Below are 19,846 nucleotides of genomic sequence, written 5' to 3'. Positions count from 1 at the left end.
TGACCACAGAGTCTTGTAGTCTCTGTACCATCAAGCTACACCTCAGCTCTAGGAGCACATAATTTTGATAGTAAATTCCTCAATCTTAACCATCAAAATACTTTTGCATTAATCTTTTAAATCTCTTTTCTCTATTTTGTAATTAGTGTCTTGTGGTGATATTTTATTTGTGCTGAAATGTGATATTTTATTTGTATGTTAATAAATAAAGTTTGCCTGGAGATCAAAAGTCACAGCGAACCATAAACAAGAGTCTGGTGGTGGTGGCACACGCCCTTAATCCGATCACATGGCAGGCAGGGTCTCTGTGTGTTCAAGGACACACTAGGGAACAGCCAATCATGGTGACACGAGCCTTTAATCCCAGTACCAACCATAGAGACCTGGAGGTCTGTACAGACAGGCAGTGACAAGGAAGTGAGGTAGCTGGGCTAAAAGTCAATGAGAGGGCAGAACAGTAAGGTAATAAAAGCCTGGGTAGACAGGAAGTAGCTCCCTTGGGAAGCTACAGCCGCGTGGTGAGCCAAGGTTAGCTGGTGGCTCTCACTATTTCCTTGATCTCTATGGCAAACTTTACTTATTAACATACAAATAAAATATCACCACATTTTAGCACAAATGAAATATCACTGCAGTGTCTCAAAGTTGATCTCTTAATGTTAGTTTTGTTACACAGGTTACTTTTACATGCTAATAAATTTTAGAACAATCAAACAATAGTTGCATGTTTCTATTAGCAAGACTATTTGGTATTGTTCTTTCATTATTTCATTCAAATAAATATCTTTCTTCTAGTTTGTAAATATTTCATGACAATTTACACTAATTTTCAAGGTTATATCACATTTAAATTTAGGAAATCTGTTTTAAATAAAAATGTTAATTTAGCTTTTAAAAAGTATTTAAAATGTGTGTGTGTATGTGTGTTTGTATGTGTATGCGCGCGCACACATACATGTGGCTAGGTTTATGCCATGGCATGTCTGTTGTCAGGGGACAGTATTCTGAGAATCAGTTTTGCTTTCTGTCTTGTTGAGGTAGGGTCTCTCTTGCTTCTGCTGCATAGCACACTCCAAGATACCTAGCCCAGGAAGTTTCTGGTTGATTCTCCCGTCTCCCTGTCCTGTTTTGCTGTAGGAATGCTGGAATTACAGATGTGTGCCACCATATCTGGCTGTTTCCATGGGTTCCTGGGATTGAACTCAGGGTTTTTGGCTTGCACAGTTTGTGCTTTTATCCACCAAACCTTCTCTCTGGCTCTTTTGAATTACTAAAATGAATTAGTGCATTGCTTTGAGGTTTACTGAAACTCATATAAAAACCATTTGTATTATCCAACTCATTCATACTTAGATATCACCAGATGATACAAGATCATGGAGGAATTTGGTAGCTCATAGAATCCTTATGAGTTGGGTGAGATTTGATTTTACAAAGGTGTGCTAATGTGAATAATAATGTTTCATGGGTTCTGTGCATAAGCACACATCATAGCACTGCTCATTTTTCTTATCTAAGTTGTCCTGGGGGTTGAATCCAAGACCTTGCACATGCTAAGCAAATGCTCTACTGCATAGTCACATCCCAAGCCCTAATATAGGTGCTTTCTACGGCTGGATGGAATCCTATGGTAGTAGTCTTTAGGGCCTCTCCTGTTTTGAGTCTTTGAGGGAGAATTACCATTTCTATCTGAGGCTTTTCTATGCAGTTGGCTTATAGAATGGGTGCTTCTTCTTACCACAGAGGACTGACCCTTACTCAGTTTCTGCATGCTTTATAGCAAGTTGGTATTCAAGAATGTTGGTTGAATGAGTGGATAAATTAGTGGAGGTATGGTATGTAAACAAGACTCAGGACTGTGCTAAAAGACATGCTGTTTTAGACCCTGTATATTTTGTCCTTAGAAAATTCAAAGAGCATTTAGATTGATTCTTCAAATATTTTTGGACTAGAAAGTAGTTGCATGGAACTATGTTAAAATTGTGCTTCTTAATTTCATTGGGATTTAATGTGCTGTCAGTAAAGCTAACTTTTCTCGGTGGATAATGGGGATTTACTTGTGGAACATTCATTTGTGTTTTAGTCCATTTTACTATCTTATTCTAGCCATTGGTGAATATATCTTAGAGAATATACACTCCATATTTAATAAAGGCCACAACTGTCTGAATTTTTCAGCTGCAGAATTACTATTTCCTATGGTAGTGTCTTAGTTAGGATTTTATTGTTGTGAAGAGACACCATGGCTGTGGCAACTCTTTTTTTTTTTTTTTTTTTTTTTTTGTTTTTCGAGACCGGGTTTCTCTGCGTAGTTTTGCGCTTTCTGAGCTCACTTGGTAGCCCAGGCTGGCCTCGAACTCACAGAGATACACCTGCCTCTGCCTTCCGAGTGCTGGGATTAAAGGCGTGCGCCACCACCGCCCGGCTGTGGCAACTCTTATAAAGGAAAACATTTAATTGGGGGCTGGCTTACAGTTCAGAGGTTTAATCCATAATCATCATGACAGGAAGCGTGGTAACATACAGGCAGACTGGTGCTGGAAAAGTAGCTGAAAGTTCCACATCTGGATCTGCAGGCAGCAGGAAGAGACTATGACACTCTGGCCAGGCTTGAGCATCTGAGACCTCAGAGCTTAAACCCCAGTGACACACTTCCTCCAACAAGGCCGCACCTCCTAATAGCACCACTCGCTATGAGCCTGCGGGGGCCATTTTCTTTCTAACCACCACAGGTAGTAAACATGCTTGTGTTGTTACTTTAGATGCTGTTCATTTCAAAGAATTATATATTACTGGCATTGACTTTATGTCAATAGTAATGGGTTCAATATTTTTTCTGTAAAACATTTCTCATACTATAACAAAAGTAGATTTGGTTAACTTCCTGTGAACCATATTAAAATTTCTCTTATTTCCATATTTTATATGAACATATTTTATGTTTTTTCAAACTTATATAAATAGAATCCGGCTACTTGAAATATGTAGTTATCAGAAAGAGAAAACCAGAGTGATAGCAAAAAAGCTAATACTATCGCTATATAATATATCTGATGCTTTTGAGGGAAAACTTCAGAGTTTAATGATGCAACAGAGAAGTAGAAGACTCGTTGATACAGCAAAGATTTTAGGACATTCCTTTCCGTGTAGGTCCTGGGAATTGAACTCAGGTTGTCAGACTTGGAGACAAGTACCTTACCCTATGAGCCATTTACCTGCCTTTGGAAAGAGCTTTAATTTGTCCTAAGTGAGGACATAAACCAGCACAGGCCAATGTTTGTACAGATAGCTATCTAGGCACCAAACAACTTCAAGCCTTACAATGAAGATTTCCATTGTTTCTATTGAAATGCTCTTTGTTGGGCTGTACAGTTTCACCCGGGGACAGAAGTATAATTATTGAAAAATTATAACAACACTAAATAAATGTCCTCTAGGATAGATGGAAATCAGTATAGAATGTTACTTCCACATTTCTTCATTTGTTTGAGTTATATTGTGTCTCATTTAGTCAATAATAGGTCCTGTTCTGTAGACTGCTCAGAGGTTCCTAGCCGTTTATTTTTTATGCTTGCTAGGGATTGAACCCCTGGCTGCATACATACCAGGCCAGGGCTGCACTGCTGAGTCACATCCTCAGCTCCATATATATTGATGAATTTATTTGTTCTGTTCATCATACACCCATTTTTTAGATCAAGCTCTGCTTCTTAAGGCCTTACTTAGCTTTTTTCTCTCTAAGGAGATCTTCCCTGAACTACTGTGTGTAGCTTCACTCAATGTGGTGCACGGTTACATTGCCTTTATGTGAGAGTGTCTTAGAGACCTTTTCTGACTTTGAGAATGGCCTAGAACCTATGACTTGATAGCAGAGAAGCATAGTACTGTAAGCGTTAGTTTAATGGATACTTTCTTCTAAGCAACTACTAATACGTAATTTGTCCTATGTCATATCAGAGTGTTTGACTTAGATCTGACCAGTTAGTTTCAGTAAGGCTACATCTAAATAGATTTTCATGTAGAATGCTCACTTTTATTAGCCACAGAACATCCCCTCACTGCCCTCAGACATCCACACAAACTTCTATCATCAGTCTGTCTGTCCATCGTCATCGGCCATTGGTCATATGCTCACTTGTATATATGTGTATGTTCTTTGGCCTTCCTGGTGGCTCGGGAATGGGAAAGTGAGGCAAGAAGACTTGGTTGTAGGCTACTGTTGATTACAAGCAGTCATGTTTAGCAGTTGGCATCTTCACACTGACTTGTAACTGCCGGGTACCAGTGCTGTAAGGTGGCAGTCTTTTTATTAGATACCTTAGAGTTATGTTCTTACTAAATAAATCCCATTTAGATCCTTTTGTGCATACATAGCCATGCTGGTATAATAAAAAGTCTGAGCATGATAAACAAAATGAATTTGTATTCATGAAGCTAAATTTGATTTTCCAAATTCAAATAGTTGCTTTTAGTGTCCATCCGTGTAAATCTACAGTCTCCAAAGCAAGCTGTGATGCTCTGTGTCCATCCGTGTAAATCTGCAGTCTCCAAAGCAAGCTGTGACGCTCTGTGTCCATCCGTGTAAATCTACAGTCTCCAAAGCAAGCTGTGATGCTTTCAGTGTCCATCCGTATAAATCTACCGTCTCCAAAGTAAGCTGTGATGCATTGTGCTTGGTTGCAATGTCTTCTTGCTGATTGGTTTGTTTTGCTCTGTGTTCCTGAGAAGAACCTGGTGCTCTCTGTCAGAGGGAGGCCAGTGTGGTCCTCTACTTTGGTCGGTACCTTGAAGGCGGCAGTCCAAGAGTTTGTGCTCAAATGATGTTAGATTTAAAATCATATTCAAAGAGGCCAAGTTCAGAGGGATTTGGTTTTATCTGCCTGTAATGTTAGAGAGAGATCGACTGCCCGAGATGTTTAGGGTAAAATTGACCTTGCCAGATGTGATGGTGCATGCGCATAGACCCAGAGGTAGGAGATAGGACCAGGAACATAGTGAGCTTAAAACAGATTGTCCTATGCAATGAAACAAAACAAAAGTGAAACGAAGAGTGAAGTTTTTAACCAAAATAGGTCATTTTTACCTTTTCTGATCTTGCATTCTTTTATGTTATTTATATATAACTCTTAGTTTTTACTTCTGGATTGGAAAGAAGATGAAAATTCTGGAAAACATTTCTGAAATTGTCACCCAATGCTACAGACTATGTAGCTAAATGGTTAGTTAGTCAACAAGCCTTCAACTGGGAAGGTGGAGGGACAGATAAGACAGTGAATGTGATCAAAGCACATCTATATACTTACACAAAAATGTCATGTATGCTACTAAGTCTGTTTTCTTTAGTTTATGGGAAAGTGGTGTTCCCATTTACGTTAGAGTAGAACGTCTTTCAGTTTTAATTTTAGACAATTCTGTCATTCAAGGAAAGCCATGAGAATGTAAAGCCTAGCTGTGGTAGGCAGATAAGTTGTAAAACCATTGATAGGAAGCACTGTGCTGTGAAAAATGCTCAGAAAATGTAGCTGGAGCTGGGTGTGGTGCTGTGCACTTGCAAACCCAGCAGCGCTCACAAGACTGAGGCAGGGGATCACAATTTTGAAACACACCTGCTATTTGAATCCCAGCCAAATTGGGTTCAAAGTAAGACCCTGCCTTAAAATTTTACAGGAGAAACTGATACGTTTGTTCATTCCTGACTCTTGGTAGCAATTTTCTCAGCAGCCCTTGGTAGTTCTTCTGAGTCTTTAGTGTTCCATGTTGTGTGGATCAGATCATTAAAAGGTACTTTGTGCATTGTTTTTTTTTTTTTTTTGGTTTTTCGAGACAGGGTTTCTCTGTGTAGCTTTGTGCCTTTTGTGCATTGTTTACATTCGCATCTGGATACCTAATCTAGTTGAAAGCATTTTGGTCCACAGACTGTTGACATGCTTTCATGTTTGGTTTGTAGTTTGTAAATTCTTGAAGTTGCTTCATTGGCACGTTGGGAAGCTGAGGGAGCAAAAGGGCTTTGAGTGAAATTAGACCTGTGACCCAAACTTGGCAGTTCTCAGAGCTTGTCTGGGAGAGCACTCTCCGGGTCAGTACTTCCTTCTGTTATCTTGAGAGAGTCTTCCCATTTTCTTCCTTCACTGACTAACCTCTGACACCCAGGCCGGCATCTCTTTCCAACAGAGGTGAATAAACACTCTTGGTATGTGAAGATTAAAGGCCTGTGGCCCCTGCAGGTGCCCTGAAGCAAGTTTGTTCAGAATTAGTTTGGCACCTTCAATGGCGGTTTGTTTAGGATAGGAAACCAAATAGAACTCAATAGTGTATCTTGACTCTCAGTTTGTAGGACTTTTGTTACAAACAACAGAAGAAAGACAAGACTGAGAGAGTGACATTTACCCTTTAAAGGAAAGTTTTTGTCTTTCTGGGCCTGATTATCTTCAAGAATCCCAAGTGAAAAAGAACATTTTAATGAAAATACAGTTCCGTCTCTGACATGGAGGAGGCCTTTACGGGAGTGATTGTTGACAAGAGCAGGAGCGCACTGCTTTTCTGGGATGTCAGCCCTAGAGGAGAAGCCAGAGGAAGAGACCACAGAGAAATGAGAGCCTTATGGCTGCAGGATGCCCTGCTGTGACCGCTGCAGGATTCGGTGGGCACCTGAGGAACACGCTCCTGTTGGAAACCCGCTTCCCTTCATAGTGGACATCAGCTTTGTTTGAGAGTGAGAATCTCTTCAGTGAACTCCACTGTGGTAGAGACATAAATTGAGCCACAGGACATACAGGGAGGGATGCACCATAAGACGCAGGCAGAGTGAGTGTCTCTGTGATGTTGAGCAGTGGAGGGCTTGGCCTATGGCATATGCAGTCTGTGACTGTGGGTGCCATTGGACAATCGCAGTAGGATGACTCTGGCCCCAGATCTGGTCATCTGGAAGCAAAAGTGGGATCGGCAAGAACGACGGGAAGGAATAGATCCATTTCTCGGCATGCACTTCTCACTGTTTGCAGAGTAAACAATAAAATATATGTTACACATTGTGTGCCGCCAGTATAGCTGCTTCTGGGAGTTCAGATGATTATATTCTGTTTAGAAATAGGCGAAAACAAAAGCAGTATTTGGCAATAATTCTGAATTAGCCTGGTAAAATTGTATATTAAAAATCATGAGGGCCTCGGATGTAATGTAACTCAGTTGGTAGTGTGCTTGCCTAGAATGCCTGAGGCCCCAGGCTGATTCCCAGCACGGCATATGCCAGGCATCATGGTGCACGCCTTGTAATCCTTGCACTGGGAGGGAAGGCAAGAGGACCAGGAGTTCAAGTTCAGCTTCAGCTGTGCAGAAAGCTCACAGCCAGACTGGCTACATGGACCTTGTTTCCCTTCACTTTTGTTTTTTAAGGAACCATGAAATGCTTCTCTTTAGGACATAATTGACACCCTTAAATAGGAATGCCATCATCTCATTGAAAATGTCTTGAATGATTATGTCCCTTATGAATGGTTATCAAATACATTTTATTTGATAAATTTTTTTAGGATTTTTACCATAGTCAACTTTTTGAAATTTCATTGGGTATAAATTTTATTGCAGTCTTCCCTTTTCCAGGAGCAATCCACTGTGTTTTCCTTTTTGTTGGTAAATGCAGGATGGATTACTGACTTGAGAGTAAGTGGAAGAGGTGAAGGAGAAGAGAGTTACAGGAGCCTCTGAATTCAGTGATAATCCGATTCAGGAATATTTGTAAAGCGTGTCCTTAGTGTGGCGTTATAATGCTTAAAGCAGAGGACTGTCACCATGGAGACCTTGGGCAGCCCCTTCTTTCTGTGAGATGCGGCTTCTGCTAGTTTCCCCCTCCGAGGGTTGCTATGGTGATTTGTGTTAACAGAAGCCCTTGGGAAGGTGCTAGCTCCTAGTCCTGTGCATGGCTGTTGTGGCTGTTGTTCGTTATGTACGCTGATTGGCTTGCTTGAGAGCTTATAACTAGAGTGATAGAATTGAGTCTCTTACAGATTTAGAAGATTGGGTTCAAGTCAGAAAGCTAGACAAAGACTGGAGGATTTCCTTGTAAAAATGATGCAGCAGGGGATCACTTCAAGACATCAGTCAGTGCCCACGCGTGCACTGTGCCCTTCTGGCTCCCCCACTTTGCTTGGTGGCATCAAGTTTGAACTGTTTATATGAGAGGGGGTTGGAGATGGTGATTCTTAAAGGGATCTGATTCAGGAAGACAGCCAGTTGTGGTTTCTACAATCAAGGACTTGAACTATAGTCCACATAGAAGCCCGGGCTCACGGGAACTGCCTACTCAAAGGTGGCCCAAGGAACAACTTGAACCCTTCCTCTGCCCATTGAGTCAGTACACAGCTAACCTGGGATTTTCCTAGCACTCACCAGTCTTTTGTTGCAATTAATACTCTTGTTCACCTAGAGAAGATTTGGAAGACAGTTATCTGTCTGGTGCTGCCAAATATGTTGTTAGGGTTGAGGTTCTGTAGGCAACAAGCCCAGTTGTTTTTGAAGGACATGCAGCCAGTCCGGCAGTCATACACCTTTCCTGTTGCTGGCTGTATTTGGCTGTTTCCAGTGGCATGTATGCCCAGACTTTGAATTACAGCTTTACAGCTAAAAGATGGATACTGTGTTTTGATGGTCTATCTTTCAGCTGTTCTTAGTTTAAGTTTTCAAATTGCTGCTCTTAGTTTTCAGTATTTCTGGTCAGAAATGTGTATTTGATTTTTGTCTGATACATCCTTTTTGCAGTGGGATGGGACTTAGGGCAGTTGTGTAAGTGTATGATTTATTCATTGGGCTTGACCCAGTTAGCCTGTAGCTAGCTGAATTGATTGATCTAATTCATGTCACTATTTTTTTCTTCTTCCCCAATAATGTTGAAGTGGAGCAGAACCACCTTTTGTGTGAGTGTTCTCTTCTGAAGCACAGATGATTATTTACATAGGAGATTTATGTACACTACTTGCATTTTAATCTTATGGTAGGCAAAGTGTAGCTTTGTAAAAGGCACATTCCCCACCCCCCCCTTGGCTTGGCTTTCTGGTACGAAAATTGATCTGTTAACTAGTAATCAAAATAAAAATCTTTAAATATATTCACAACCGTTATGTGGCCAATTTTGTATTATACTTGTGAAGGAAATAGTAATAACAATATCAATAATAATGATAAAAATTTAATATTTATTTAACTTTTACTTTGTATAAGTTGCTAGCTTGAGCTTATTGTGTCAAATAATACCAAGTTTAGGAGAAATGACTACTGTTATTTCTACATAGCACAGTCAGATGACTATGGTTGACAATATTTAAGTCCATGCATCAGAACACCTAGTAAACTTTTGAGTAGTCCTAACACAAATGATAGATGGTTGAGGTGATGGATATGGTAGTTACCTAGTTCTTACTATTGACTGAATGTCTAAATCAAAATATATACTATCCTGCAAATATCTATAACTTTAGGACAACAAAATATATGTAAATAAAAAACAATTTACACTAACCAGTACATTTGAATTAGGCATTGTTATTATTTTTTATAGGTGAAATAAGAAAGTCTGAGATACACTAGCAAGTTCTTTTAGTCAGTTTTGTTATTCCTGACTTTAGCATCTGGACTATTGGTTTCTATTCTATTTTTATTACCTTTCATGTTATAAATTGTCATGGTAGAAAGTAGATGACACATTCAAACATGGTAGTTGAAACAAACTGTGTGTACACATGTAAGAAACATTTATAAGAGATGGAGATGCAGTTTGATGACACAATGAAGCTCATTATTTCCACACACTAAGGGATAGCACTCATGTTTGATCCTAACAGAGTAGCTTTAGCTATGCAGAGGACTACCTGACAGTGGTTCTTGTCTTAGGTTGGATTATTTATCAACCTTGGTGATAGTCGGGAGGGAATTGGAGAATGAGAACCTGGAACCCGTGTTCCTTCCTCTTCAGGCTCTTGCCAACCCTCCTATTTGGCCAAACTCAACTGGAAGTCAGAGGAAGAGGGATCCTTGGATGTAGTGGTCAGTTTCTTCTGGCCAGGATTTAATTAGAAACAGATGGAAAATTTGCAAGGAAAACAGAAAATATCCAGTTCTCAGATGCATTACTGAGAAAATAGTTTCTCAGTGTCAACAAAAATGTCTCTAAATCTTTTAACCTACTTCTTTTCCTAGTTATGGTAAAGAGAATGTAGGTAGGATTCTTTCCTTATAGTTAGTTGCCAGAGTTACCTTTAGGATTTTGGACAGATTAACTCTGGAAACACATTTCCTTTCCCCATCCCCTACTTTAAAAAATATGAATAACATTTCTAATACTTTCCCATGTTTGGTAGATTTAATAGTGATTTACGAAATAGTCATACATTTTGAATATTTAATAACACTTAAGTATATCCACATTTTACCATTCTTATTACCTCACTTCTTTCCCAAATCTTTAGCTGCCCTCCTCCCTCCCCCCAGACCCAGGGCCTAATGCATATTAGCCTGGAGTTTCACTACTGAGCTGCTGTGTACCCTTATCCTTTTCTGTTATTTTTATTTTTATTTTTTTATTTTAAGACTGTGTCTTAGGTTGCTTGAGCCTTGTTTCTTTGTAACATGGTATACTGGTAAGTAAAGCTCTCAGCTTTTGAGAAGATTTGTTTATCTTATGCCTACTTTGGAAGGATATTTTTGCTGGGTATAGAATTCCAGTTCCTTACTAGTCATAGTCTTTTAGGACTTCTATTTGTCATCTGGATCCTGTAGATACTATTGAGAAATGAGGTGTTTAGTATATGTTTTGAATCTTTACAGTTCCTTTTTTTGGGTGCTTTAAATAATAATTAAAAAATTAATCTAACTTTGTGTGTACGTGTGTGTGTGTGTGTGTGTGTGTGTGTGTGTGTGTGTGTAGGTTAGAGGACAACTTGTAGGAGGTGGAGGTGGTTTCTTTTTGCATATCGTGAGGTTCTGGGGATTTAACTCAGGTTATCAGGTTTGGCACAAGCACCTTTATATGCTGATTCATTTTGACTGCCCCTTAATTTTTTCAACTTCGATTTTCAGTATTTTTATTAAATAGGTTCAAGGTTATATGTTTATTCTCAGCTTGCTACTTTCTGTAATCTTCCTTAAAAAGAGAGTAAAAAAGACTGGAACATTAAATATTTGTTTGAGCCGGGCGGTGGTGGCGCACGCCTTTAATCCCAGCACTCGGGAGGCAGAGGCAGGCGGATCTCTGTGAGTTCGAGGCCAGCCTGGGCTACCAAGTGAGTCCCAGGAAAGGCACAAAGCTACACAGAGAAACCCTGTCTCGAAAAATCGAAAAAAATAAATAAATAAATAAAAATAAATAAATAAATATTTGTTTGAAGAATGTATAGTTCCTCTTTTTAAATTAAACAGCATGTGTGTAGAAAGTCAGAGGATACTTAGGGAGTTGTTTTCTTTTTCTGCTATGGGTTCTGGGTATAAACCAGATTATGAAGTTTGCAAGGCAATTGCTTTCGTCAGCTGGGCCATCTTTCTGCCCCCTGGCTCCTCTTTGGTAGCTTTACACGTTCCCTTTTAACATTGATTTATAATTCCTGGGCCCCACGTGTAGCCCAAGTTGGCCTTGGTTCATGCCTGCTTTCCTGACTCGTCCTCTCTAGTACTACCAGGCCAGGCAAACATGGATTCTTACCAGAATGGTAGTAATTATGGTGGAAGCCACCTGGAAAGGCCAAGGTTTCTTTTCCTTTATACAGGACTGTCCTTGTTCATCCCCAACACCATTTAAACAAATTATTACCTATTATAGTTTAATAAAATGTAATATAAACTTGTTAGCCTTTGTCTTGTAATTTCATGATTAATAATGCATTTTACATGCCAGCTCAGCTGTGCCCCCCCCCCCCGTCATCCCACACCCCTGCCACATGCCTTCTCTTTGAAATTTTGGAGACAGGTGTAGTTGTTGGAATGAGAGTGTGCTCTATAGGCCTAGCATACTTGGTCCCCAGTTGGTGGAACTGTTTGGAAGGGATTTGAGAAGTGTGGCCTTGCTAGAGGGAGTGTGTCAATGGGGACAGACTTCAAGTATATAGTTTTGCCCAGTCTCTGCTCCATGTTTACATTTGAAGATAAGAGCTCTCAGCTTCCCCTTCCTGCTCCTATGTCTGCAGCTTGTGACAGTGCTTTGCCGTCTTGGCCATGATGGACTCTCATCCCTCTGGAACAGTAAGCACAAATGAACTCTCTGTTTTGTAAGTTGACTTAGTCACAGTGTTGTATCACAGCAGCAGAAAAGTAACCAACATACAGCGTCTCACTCAAGACGGCCAGCCTCTAGTTCGTGATCCTCCCGTGTCAGCCTCCTGAGTGCCAGCATTGTGAGTGTGTGCAGCCCTGCTCAGCTGACAAACGCTTGTTGACAAGGAGTATGCCAGTTTTGAAGCATTATCTAAAGTTAAGGATTTTGAAAATGGTAGAAGATTGTGATTTAAAAGGACAAGTTATTTTATCTAATGAAGTCGTAATTAAGGCCATCATACTACTGAAGTATTTTTCATTCCACACATCAAAATCATTTTATATTTTTATTACTGAAATTTTCATAGTATTCCTATTACTCAAAATAAAAACATGGGGGAAAAGGAAGCAAAGCAAAGGAAAGTTTTTGTAACTTTAAAATATGTCTTTTTTATAGTTATTAAACCATCTTAGACTAAAAACGAACTGCTTTTCTTTTGATTCTGATCTGAAAAGGTTTGTGTACTAAATGCTGTCAGCCAGATTTTTGAATTATTAGGCTGATGTTGCAGGGTGGAAAGCATCTGAAGCATTTTCAGTTTTTGAAAGGTTATGTTGTGAAAAATTTGTTCTGTAAGAGTAGACATACAAAAAGCATGTGCCTCTGTTATTTATTACCTAGAATCCAATAAGAGATAGCTTTGCAAAAGATTCCCACATGTGTGTCAGATTTGTTGTCACAGTCAGGTTGTTTTAGATACTAGAGTAATTTGCTTCTTATTTTTAACATTAAAAAATCCCCTCAATTTCTATCTTCATGTGACTCTAGCATGATGTATTATAGAAGTAGTATAAAATAAGGTACTTTGGCAGATAATTGAGAGAGCAAATTTTATAAGCAGTCTATTGAATAAAATGATGTTTGTAGGAACAATCCCTGTGAGTAATGTCTGTGAAGAGTCCTAAAGCTGTGGAGTGGGTATCCTGTCCTAGACGTCATAATTAAGAAAATAAGGTCTTAAACAGTCTGGTTATTGATAGTCACCAGTGACTGCAGTAACTATAACCTTAGCTCTCATTTGGTAGCATGTTTTTGCCTCTAGTGTGTCACCTAGCTGTGTGCATGCAGTAACAAAATTAAGATTTTTCTTTTTTTTATAGTCTGTCTTTATTGGATAAGAAGTGATGCAGTGTTTTGAAGTCCTTTGAACCCAAGGGTGTCTGCAGTCTATAGTAATAGCAGTAGCAGATATAATTAGCAACCATAAAGAAAGCCTTTTTCATTCCTTGCCTAGAAGGGTACATGCTTTATGTGATTTTTATATTCATGGCTCGTCATAAATCATGTAGAATTTAAAATAATCTTTACTAGTAATCAAATGTGCTCTAAAAATGTCCTCCATAGTATAGTCTTTGCTTTAGCAAATATTTGTTTTATAGAAATTTCTTAGTTTTAAAGACAGACAGACATAGAAAGTATCCTGTAACAAAAAGTGTTACCAACTCAGGTTATGTCCCAGTACATCTGGATGATTTATTTATTGCTGAATATGATTATAAAGTAGCAAGTTTTGTAGAAGTCTATAAATGAAGATAGCATTGTGTGATAATAGAGCTATTCATCCTCTTCAGTTTGTCTTGAATCTTGTTGCAAATTGTTATTTTATAATATCCAAAATTCATATTCTAAAACAAACCAATGGCAAGATATTGTTAGCAGGTCTGCAAAGTGGCCTCACCTAAAGAGCGACAAGTCCCAACTAGGTGAAATAAGCGACCTGTGTCCTTGAGAGTGTCTGTGTCAGCAAGCAGGTAGGATTGAAGATGCACACACAATACATGTATACATGGCATCTTCTGCCTGTTGAAAGTGTGTTCTCAGGACCTTGAGCATCTGGGTGACTGTAAACCTCTTAGAACAGCCACTATTTAGAGGTACAGCAGTATAGCAGTGTGCTCCCCAAAACTATGGAATGAAGTTAGCAAGGACTGTGTTGAAAGATGTGGCCCATCACAGCCTTCTCTGCTCTTCTGAGGGGAGATAGCGTAGAATTGAAGAGTAGACTTGTTCTCCAAAGGGAACTGGGAAAGCAAATTCCCAGGTTTAATTTTTAGAGGTTGTCCTAAACTTTCAGGCAATCATAGAGTGGATCAAGGGTGACCATCAGTGAGCTTTGAAAGCTGTTTCAACTGCATTTCTTGTACTCAAGAATTGTTATTGCTAAGATTTATGAAAAAATTAGGTACTAAAGTTTTAATATTTAGCATTTTATGAATATAGAGCTACAGAAAAGCACCATTTATACCAATTCTGTACCAAAGAACTGTCATTTCTTACTGAATTTTGAAGGCTCTAGTGAGGGTCTTCATATCGGTCAGTTGATAATATACTTAAATCACATGGAGGTATTTTTATCTTGTGTATGTGTACATGTATGTTATGTGTGCATGGTGTATGTGTGTATCACTGTGCCAGAGTGTGCATGCAGAGGTCAGGGGACAGCCTTGGCCTTGGTCCTTGCTTTTCTGGCCTCCTTTCTCTTTGTGAGAGTGTTGAGATGTATACTAGTGCCTCTGGCTCTACATGGGTTCTGGGCATCTGAACTCGGGTCCTCACATGCTTTACTTACAGGGCCTCTCTCCAATCCTTTTCTGGCAGTTTTGGGAGATGAATGGATCTCTTCCTGGAATTTTGAAAATGCATTCTCCAAATCACTGTGTTATGAGAGTTGTTTTAAAAAGACCATAGTGTTCTAATCCCAGCAGGGTTTCTCTGGGGAAAATGAGATGATTCCCTGTCTGAGTTATGCTTGTTTGGAGCCACCATTCACACATAAATGGGGATAATGAAGCATTCCTGAAGCAATGTAATCACTGCCATTACATTTATGCACAGTGTATGATGAAGCGTTAGTTGCTTTATGGCTCAGTGGCACAGACCTAGATATGAAGCCTTGAGCTTATTTCTCTCAGTCTGAACTTTCTCATTTGCAGGATGGAAGTGATAATAATGATGGTCTAAATCAGTGGTTCTCAACCTGAGAGTCATGACCCCTTTGAGGTTCAAACAACCCTTTCATAGGGGTCATGTAAGACCATTGGAAAACACAGATATTTACATTATAATTCATATAATTCATAACGGTAGCAAAATTGCACTTATGAAATAGCAATGAAAATAATTTTATGGTTGGAGGTCACCCCAAATGAGAAACTGTCTTAAAGTGTGGAAGCTTTAGGAAGGTTGAGAACCGCTGGTCTAAACCCTACTTCTCCATAGCAGTGATTTTTAGGGACACTGGACTGTGAGGGTCTTTAAATGTCATGGACCGTGGGGCTGCAGGGTCACCAGCTTCCTGTTTTATAGGTGATTCTCAGGTGATTCTAATACATTGCTAGACTTGAGAACAACTAATTTAGACTAACTTAAAATCCACACTTTGAGCTAGATTATTCTAGCTACTAGAAGGTACATTAGTTCATTGGCTTGGCTACTCTATTTTGCAAGTGAGGAAACTCAGACACCGATAGAGGGTGTCTGTCCTGGTTCTTTACACACACACACACACAACACACACACACACACACACACACACACACACGGTCATCCTGACATAAACCAGTGTCATTTGGGAAGTAGAACTTCAACTGAGAAAATGCTTTTTTCAGAGTGGCATGTGGCATGTAGGCATGCTTTGGAAACATATGACAGGGGACCAAACCTGGACTATGAAATCAGGAGAACAGTTTTTGGCATTGGAGTTGAAATTTATTGGCTGAGTTAACTCGAACTATGTGATAATTCCTTTAAAGAGAGAGGGGACTATCACACCAGGAACCAAAGGGACACAGAGGGTGACTATTTCACAGAACTAGATGCGGGGCACTGGGGTGGAGTCTGAGGAGGTAGATGGTGGAGGCAGTGTGCAAGGTTGGGAGGTTTCTGGTGGGGCCTGGTGAGATCAGCATGCAGCAAATCCTATCATTGTTCATAGGATTTTGATTTTCAAATGAGAGATCATTGCAGGCTCCCATTCCAGGGAGTGATGTGATCAGATGGGTATTTTAAAGAGGAGTACGTTTGTGAACTGGTACCTAATTGTGTTACTGCTCTTGCCTTAATCGAGTGCTCCAGCATGCAAGGCCTGCCAGCGTCCGGCTGTGCATTAGTGCTTTTCTCTCTCACTGTTGTTCTCCTCACTTTGTATCGTTTGAAAGCTGTTCTGGTTTTTCTTCTAAAAAAATGTCTGTGTATTAACATTTTGGTGGCTTAAAAATATTTTCTACTGATATTCTTTTATTCAATAGAATGTAATAAAACTTGTAAGGCATACATTTTTCCTTGTGACATATTAAAAATGTTTTAATTTTGGAAAAAATAATGTAGTCCATAGACATTTGCATTTTTGTTGAATTAGCTCTCATTCAAAAAGAAGCTTCTTGCCAATGTCTTAACATTGTCACATTTACAGTGACATTTGTGTTCACATAAACTTCCTTCCTGATGCCTCTCTGGCTTAAATGCCTTTCTTCTGTCCATTTCTTTTACTCTTGTTTGATTCAAATCCTCCAGGGAACTTTTTCAATTCTCAGGGTTAACATTTTATGCGTCTTTTAAATGTTGTTTCACTGTATTCCTTCACATACGGTGTTTTTAAAGATAAATTTTATTGTTTTAGTTATGTGTCTGTGTGGGTGTGTGCTCATGTGAAGGCCGATGTCGGTGGAGGCCAGAGGCATCAGCTCCTTCTAAACTGGAGTTACAAGAGATTGTTAGCCACTTAATGTGAGTACTGCTAACTGAACTTAGTCCTCAATAAGAGCAGTATGTGCTCTTAACCACTGAGCCAAATAGACTGCACACAGTCCAAGCACTGTGCAAGCTGAGGCAGGGGAAATCTTGAGTTTGAATTAGTTTTGGCTGTTTATGAGATTGTTCAAAAAAATAAAATGTTGTAGGTTTTTGCTCTTTTTTGGTGGGACCTGCCACCCAGCTCTCAAATAAATCACACACGGAGCCTTATTATTACTTATGAATGCCCAGCCTTAGCTTGGCCTAGTTTCTTGCCAGCTTTCCTTATTTTAAATTATCCTGTCTACCTTTTGCCTCTGGGTTTTCCTGTTCTCGTACTTCTGTAAATCTTACTCTTAGTCTGTGGCTTGCTGGTAATGTAACTGGGTGACCCCTGATGTCCTCCCCTTCTCTGGTTCCTCACTTTCCTCTCCCTTTCCAGATTTTCTCCCTCTATACATTCTCTCTGCCTGCCAGCCCTGCCTGTCCTTTCTCCTGCATTACTATTGGCCAGTTCTTTATTAGACCATCAGGTGTAATGTATTACAGGCACAGTAACACAGCTTCACAGAGTTAAACAAATGCAACATAAACAAAAGTAACACACCTTAAAGTTCTACTACATTTTCCCCTTTTGTCCAAATAAAAATAAAGGTTTTTAACTTTAACATAGTATAACTTCATACAACAAAAACAATTATCAAGTAGGAATTACCCCCTAAATGATAATAAACATCTATAACCTACCAAATAACCAACAGCCACCCACACCCCCAGTTCTTGGAAATGTGGGCATAGTTTCTCCATACTTCTTCCTGCTGTCTGTGGATGAAGTATCTTTAAGATCCCAGAGAGAAAATTTTGAGATAATGACCAAGTCCTGGGAAGACCAGCAATAACCTTTGCTGATAGATATTACCTGTCAAGTTTCAGGAGGTCTTGCCTGATTAAACCTTATCCATATTAACGCTGAAGGAATCTATACCCTCTCGTCTCCTCTGGGAACAAAACTCCAAAGCATTTTTGATTTCCATTTGACAATTATATTTTTTTACTTTAAAAGTTAAGCATTCCTAAAGTATACAGGCTGATTTATTTCATCAATATTTCTTTCAATCCCATGTCTCTTAGCAGCTGTTCTTTGCTTATGACCATCCAAAAATTTCAAAATCAACACAACATACAGGATCCGAACTCCCTGTGTATTTCCCATCTCTACATGGCTTATATTTTTTATTATTGTACTTTCCTCTTTAAAGACTTCATTATTTTTAAACTGTTTCTTTCTATGACTGTCCATACCCTTTTTCTTTTTCTTTTTTCTTAAGCCTACACACATTGTTAAACACACTAGAACCCGTTTAGAGGTTTTTCCCTCTGGATCTCTTTTACTGCATATCTTTTAGCCCTTTTTGACTGTAGGAGCAAACTTTCAAACTGATAAAGTACACCTGGATTCTCCCTGCGAGGTGCTCTCAGCTGGCTCCTCACACTTCTCCAGTCGTGAAAGCCAAGCATGAAATTCGAGGCCATTCAGAGGTTTGTCTGACTGGAACTGTATTCAACCTTCCAAAAGCTCTAGGATGCTCATGCTTGCACTACAGCAGGCTTTTTCATTTAGGTTTTTTGTTACTACTTAACGTACTAGCTGCTCAAGGGCTCAGTGACTGGCAGAAACTGTCTGCAGAAACTCTTAAAGGAGCTGTATACTTTTTTTTTGTTCAGCTTTCTCAGGCTCTAGATGGATATTCAAGCCCCATGTTGGGCACCATTTTGTTGTTGGGAGTTTTGGGCTCTTTTTTGGGGGGCCTGCCACCCAGCTCCCAAATAAATTCACACACAGAGGCTTATTATTATTTATGAATGCTCAGCCTTAGCTGGGCCTAGTTTCTTGCTAGCTTTCCTTATTTTAAATTATCCTATGGTGATATTTTATTTGTGCTGAAATGCAATTTTATTTGTATGTTAATAAAGTTTCCTGGAGATCAGAAGTTACAGCGAACCATAAGCGAGAGTCTGGCGGTGGTGGCGCACGCCCTTAATCCAATCACATAGCAGGCAGAGTCTCTGTGGTCAAGGACACATCCAAAGCAAAGTGACCTGAACTTTTAATCCCAGTACCAACCATAGAGACCTGGAGGTCTGTGTAGACAGGCATCGATGAGGAAATCATGTGGTTGGGTTTACAGCCAATGAGAAGGCAGAACAGAAAAGCAATTAAAAAGACAGGACACAGGAAGAAGGTTTCTCAGGGGAAGGACGGCAGCGGTAAGAAGGTGGTCTTAGCTCTTGGCTTCTGCTCTGATCTCTGGGCTTTTAACTCTGCATTTGGCTCTGTGTTTCTTATTTAATAAGACTGTTTAGAATTTCATCTGCATTATCTTGTCTACCTTTTGCCCCTGGGCTTTTCCCATTCTCTTACTTCTGTAAATCTTATTCTTACTCTGTGGCTTGCTGGTTGTATAGCTGGGTGGCTGTCCCCTGATGTCCTTCACTTCTCTGGCTCCTTCTTGATCTCCTCTCCAGCTTTCTCCCTCTATCTATTCTCTCTGCCTGCCAGCCTTGCCTGTCCTTTCTCCTGCCTCATGATTGGCCATTCAGCTGTTTATTAGAGCATCAGGTGTTTTAGACAGCAAAATAACACAGCTTCACAGAGTTAAACAAATGCAACATAAACAAGAGCAACACACCTTAAAATGTTCTACTATAACAAAATAAAACCACATCAGAGTAGAATAGGGTATAAGCCTTTTCATCCCTTAGTCACTGGAGAGGACTCTTCTAAAACTACAGTAGAATATGTTGTTTTCAAAAGAAAAT

At 39.6% G+C, this 19,846-nt stretch overlaps 1 protein-coding gene across 5 annotated transcripts in view; it reads left to right on the top strand.

Moving 5' to 3' along the window:
* The window catches only part of Bbs9 (Bardet-Biedl syndrome 9), a 436,605-nt gene that overhangs the window by 153,130 nt on the left and 263,629 nt on the right, over window positions 1–19,846 (top strand). The gene's annotated exons all lie outside the window — the stretch shown is intronic.

This window comes from Peromyscus leucopus, chromosome 7 (genome assembly GCF_004664715.2).
Source record: "Peromyscus leucopus breed LL Stock chromosome 7, UCI_PerLeu_2.1, whole genome shotgun sequence".
Classification (NCBI taxonomy): domain Eukaryota; kingdom Metazoa; phylum Chordata; class Mammalia; order Rodentia; family Cricetidae; genus Peromyscus; species Peromyscus leucopus.
The sequence above is the reverse complement of the archived record's forward strand: the minus strand, read 5'-3'. Positions and strand labels throughout refer to the sequence as shown.